Source organism: Vulpes lagopus, chromosome 1 (assembly GCF_018345385.1).
Source record: "Vulpes lagopus strain Blue_001 chromosome 1, ASM1834538v1, whole genome shotgun sequence".
Lineage (NCBI taxonomy): Eukaryota > Metazoa > Chordata > Mammalia > Carnivora > Canidae > Vulpes > Vulpes lagopus.
The window spans coordinates 138,642,067-138,648,238 of NC_054824.1; positions in this window are offsets into that span (position 1 = coordinate 138,642,067).

The window sequence follows — 6,172 nt, forward strand, 5'->3', positions numbered from 1 at the left end:
TTTTTTAAAAAAAATTACAAGTGAATAATGTATGGGCAATGTCTAGTTATAATCTGGGTTTGCACGGACTATATATAATATTACCAACATTCAAATATATTTCTCTTTTCACTTTAGATAATAAACCAATGACGTTGAGAACATGGCACTGGACTTGTAGGGCTAAGCTGAAATGTTAGTAAAAGATTAGTCTTTTATGAACATGGGCTGGGTTTAATCCCTTCTGCATTGACTGGCTGTGTGATATGGGGAAAGCCATTTTACATTTATAATATTCAATTTCTCCATATGACAATAACCTTAATGATTTAACTCTATGCTACCATTTTGAAGATATCTAAAATAATATAAAGCATTTAATGCCACAGTAGGCACAATATTTTCATCGTTACCATCATCATCGTCTCCTGTAGGTTTATTTATTTATTTATTTATTTAAATATTTTATTTATTTATTCATGAGAATACACAGAGAGGAGAGACAGAGAGGCAGAGACACAGGCAGAGGGAGAAGCAGGCTCCATGCAGGGAGCCTGACATGGGACTCGATCCAGGGTCTCCAGAATCACATGCTGGGCTGCAGGCGGCGCTAAACTGCTGAGCCACCAGACTGCCCTTTGGTAGGTTTAGATTATGTTGGGCCATAATGTATGATCTTGACCCACAAGGAGCTAAATACCTGGAGTAAATCTTTTATGGGTAAAATATGAACCCCTTGTGGGTGAAGATCATGTATGATTCATACTTAACTCCCCCAAATAAGGTCAACAGTAGAATCAACCAGTATTAACAGAGCATCTACTGTGTGTCGTACATTGTTAAACATTTCCCAGACATTCTAACAGAAGTGCTGTTAACTCTACCTGAACTGAAAATCCTTTAATGCATAAGAACTGGTAAGTATGGAACCTGGCCACAGACACAGGTCTCTTTCCCCACAGGTTGTAGCTTTACTATAACATCCCCTCATTTCTCCCCAGGACCTAGAATGGTGTCAGACACACACTAGACATTCAGTTCAAATTTGTGGAATTAAAAGAAAATAACCTAAGAAATAAAGCCTGACTATCAGATTCTTTATGAACTAAAGGTTAGCTTCATTGTAGACACCTTTATATTTTCTCAGGGAAAATTATTCTTTGTTCTGAATTAAAACTTAGGTTTATTTACCTACACTGTTTTTATGGAAACTTTGAAGAATTATGTTTGTGTATCACTAGTAAAATCAATTGAACTAAAATATTAATTTGGCTGGTAACATCGCAATATGCTCCTATTTTCCTTTGACAAGTTAGTGCACATGATGAACTTAATTTGGCCCATATTTTTAATTATAACTGTTATTACAGAGTTTTTACTTTAGTGTCTATAGGTTTTACTTCCAAAGCCAATAAAAATTAATCCCAGCAGTAATTTATGAGCACCATTTCCACTGTAGGTAGGCTCTGAATTAAACCCACTACAGTTCAGTGTCTGCCAAAGATGAGCCCTGAGGAATGGCTATCCAGAAAGCTGCATGCTATCATCAATATGGACTTTTCAAGTACTGGTTCTCATCATTTGTTCAGTTCATTAGTCATACTGCTTTCCAAACAAGCAAATCCAATTATTGTAGGACAATGGCCCAAATATCCGTGGATATTACTATTCTGAGAATTCATTTTCAAGTTATAGTGTAGATATGCTGGAAAAGCTTAAAACGACTTTCTTCTCTTGAATCAATTCCTCCAACTGTCAGCATGAACTCAACTCATATCCAACACATTTGAGACTATTGGAAGAGAAGTTCAATTTAAAGTAGACACAATTAAGTCTGAAAATAACTTGACTGAAAAGGAGCTTTCTTAAATGCACATGGAGATGTAGATACATATATATAAGCGAATTAATTGGAATTAAATGGTTATTGATTAACTTAATAAAGTCTGATTTCCTAAAGTAGATAAACTCAATGTCCTTCAAAGGAGTCTAAACTGACTCATGCTGGTTTCTCCTTTTTATTAATTTACTTAGTGTCTTTTATTTATATACTTGAATTAAATAAAAAACAGACTCATGTTTGCTTTCTTTGTTTTACTCAGGTATGTAAGTGGATGGGATTATGATTAATATAAACAGATGAGATTAGCACTTAGTTTATAACAGGCCTCTGGAGGCAGAATCAATAAATCAACATTATTAAAGCACCTGCTTTCCTTGGGAACGGGTTTCTTCACAATGGAATTTTTGTCTCATGTCCAAAGAACTAAAACAAGTCTTATAACAGCTCATTATACAGCTTGAAAGAATAAAATATCTGTGTAAATGTATGCCTTCTCTTCTAAAAATAAGCTTACACACCTCATTAATAATCTACAAGAGTCAAAATCAAACTGCTCCATAAATAAAGAGATAAAGTAAAATTCCAAAGAAATTGTTCAGCAAGATTATCTGTATAAAGTCTCTAAAATGATCAGTTTGTATGCCTAAGCTCATGGAAAAGTCAATTTCTGAATCAGAGAATCAAAGATCTTCGAGTTGACTGGAAACAAAATAATCATCTGATAATAAAGAAAAGACCATCAAATTAGATGGGGCCTATGAAGGATTTGGACAGTGTTCCACACACTAGTATTTTCATCTTCATCACTATTGTAATCACTAGTAATATTTTTCACACATTACTTCAGCACTCAGGAAAATTAACACACTCAGTCAAGAGGACAAAATTCCAAGCTTTGTTACCCAATTACACATTTAAATCTCACCCAAATTATGGTCTAAAAGGCAAATATCAAGCACAAGAATGTAGTGTTACTACATCCAGTTGAGGGGACAGAACTTTGCTCAAATACCACATTTTGATATAGTGTACATCATTCCACTTATTGTTTATTAATTTATAGGTGATTTGTCTTCCCAATTTGTTTTTTCTAGAAGGGGAATGTAATGTTAAGCACAAAAAGATTGTTAAATTCTCATATGTCCATCCTTTTCAAATATAATAAAAATACATCTGGTCACACCCAGAAGTATGAAGGACCCCATGAAGCCATAGAAAAAGCTTGGCACATTGTCTTAAAACATTGTTTTTTATAAATGTTAAAATAATAAACTATTATTATTTTGATATTGAATAATGGGTTAGAATGCCACATTTGTATGAACTCTAGTGATGAGAAACATAACTTGAATTATTGTTCCTATAGATTACTTGAAAAAAATAAAGAGAAATCAATTCTGTTGTTGACTGGCAAATGTTGTTAAGAGTCAAACTTTCAAGTTTATGTTTTCTCTGTGCCACTTGAGTCTTGTGATCTTAGTTAAATTCATCTTTTCAAATTCCAGGTTTCTCATCTTTCAAATAGGGGGCACATTAGGACTTAACTCAGAGTTGTTGTGACTACTACATTGTTTAATGCATGTAAGATGATTCACATAAAATCTGGGAAATACTAAGTGCTCATTCTCAGGCATTGTAAGTGATATATGGTTCACAGTATCCATTTTCTTAAAGAGGAGAGAACTTCAAGAAAGCACATAATATGGAAAGATACAATGTGATACGCAGAGACAGGAAAGTGCTGGAGGATGCCAAGTAAATTTCTACATTATAAGAGGTCATTCTTCTCCTTCTTTCAATCTAACACCTTATTCCAAAGATAGTCACTGGGAACTCATTGATAAAGAAGTACACATGGACTTTGATTTTCTTTCTAGAGGGAAAAGACAGAAAAATACAGATGAGTATCAATGATTAAATAAGCACTACCAGACTTGTACTTCCATCTTTATTGTGAGGAATGAAGATATTAATCATATAATTACACTGAAAATATACAATAATTGGAGAGTGTGCCATGTTGACATATCAGGAAAGGTGAGTGACTAAAGGTTTTACTTAGTAAGATACATCCAAATGGGCTCCTTTGAAGAACCTCGAGAATTGTAAGATTTCTAAAATGATCATGAATTTACCACATAGGAAAGACAGCCAGAGACAAAATGGTGAACAATGTATACTCTGAAAACTATAAAATACTGATAAAAGAAATTAAAGATAGCACATGCAAATTGAAAGATATTCATGCTCATGGATTGAAGGAATTAATATTGTTAAAATGTCTGTAATATCCAAAGCAATGTAATCTCTATCAAAATACCAACAGCACTTTCCACAAAACTAGAACAAATAATACTAAAATTTAAATGGAACCACAGGAGGCCCCCTGAATAGCCAAAGCAATCCTGAGAAAGAAGAACAAAGTTGGAGGTATCTCAATACCAGATTTAAAGATATACTACTAATTTTTAGTAATCAAAACAGTATGGTACTGACACAAATATAGACACACAGATCAATGGAACTGAGTGAGACCCCAGAAATAAACCCATGATTATACAGTCAATTAATCTATGATAAAGGAGGCAAGAATATGCAATTAAGGGGACCATCTCTTTAATAAATGGTGCTGGGAAAACTGGTCAACTACATGTAAAATAATGAAACTGTACCACTTTCTTACACTATACACAAAAATAAACTCAAAATGGATTAAAGACCTAAAATCCTAGAAGAGAGCATAGACAGTAATTTCTTTGACATGGGTTATAGCAATATTTTTCTAGATATGTCTCCTGACATGAGGGTGGGGGGAAGCAAAACTAAACTATTGGGACTACATCAAAATAAAAAGCTTTTGGCTCTCTTCCTCCTCGGAGGAGGAGAGCCCGTTTGCGCAAACGTCCAATAAACCCTCTTGCTAATTGCATCTGCCTGTCTGGGGTCTGAGTCTCTGGGGCGTCCGCCGGGACACGTTGGCACCCGTGAGCCAGGGTCCAACATTTGGGGGCTCGTCCGGGATCCGAGACGCCCCAGGCTCAATCCTAAGACCGGTAGGAGGTAAGACCGAGCTCGCTAAATGTCATATCTGTCTCGTCCGTTTGTCTGACTGGCAGGGTCTGTGCCGGGTCTGTATTGTGCCTGCAGGACGCTGTACTCTGTATTTGGACCAGCGGGGGAGGCACACGTGCCCGAGACCCCTGGTCCCCCTCTGGAGTCGGACTCCGGAGTGGTCTGGAAGAGGAACGGAGCCCGGCACTCCCTCCTCTTCGGGGAGGGTCGTTGTTGGCGACCGCTCCCGTCTGAATCCCCCGTGCCGGTCCTGTCATCTGTGTGCGTCTGTCTGTTCTGTGTCTTTCTTCCTGTCCTCCTCCCCGCTCACCTCTTCTCTACACCCGCGGGGCAAACTGTAACCACCCCTTTAAGCCTCGCTCTAGATCACTGGAAAGAAGTCGCCGGCCGAGCACACAACCTTTCGGTCGAAGTCAGAAGACGAAGATGGGTCACCTTCTGCTCCTCAGAGTGGCCGACTCTCAACGTCGGGTGGCCCAGGAACGGAACTTTTAATATTGATATTATCTTGCAGGTGAAGGCCCCGGTCTCTCAGCCAGGACCCAGTGGGCACCCTGATCAGCTCCTGCAGACTCTCCTCACCACGGAGGAGAGACCCCGCGTCTACAGAAAAACGTCCCGGGGCGATGGGAGGCCGACCCAGCTGCCTAATGAAATCGAGGATGTTTTCCCCTTGGTTCGCCCGACCTGGGACTACGACACTGCTGCTGGGAGGGAGCGGCTCCGTCTCTATCGCCAGGACAGGCTAAAGGCGCTCCAGATTATCCAGTGCCAGATCTGGAAACCCCTTGCGGCTGCCGACCGCCCTGGAGACACAACCGGCCCACACCCGTTCCAGATCGGTGACTCCGTCTAGGTCAGGAGACATCAGTCCAGGACGCTTGAGCCCCGCTGGAAGGGCCCATTTACTGTACTACTAACCACCCCAACCACCTTAAAGGTAGAAGGCATTGCTGCTTGGGTCCACGCCTCACACGTCAAGCGCGCCCCATCAACGAGCACCGAGCACCGCTGACGCCAGCCAGGACGGACCGGGCGAGCCACTCCAATGGAAGCTCCACCGCACCCAAAACCCGCTCAAGATAAGACTTGCAAAAATTGTTCAATGACAGTTGTTATATTCCTACCTCTCCTAGCGCTCTTCACCTCCGCCAAAGGTGACCCTCATGCCCTCAAAAAGGTTAACCTGGCAGGTACTAACGTCTGGGGGTGACCAGGTCTGGTCTATAACTAAGACCGCCCCTGTGGGAACCTGGTGGCCTAACCTATATCCTGACC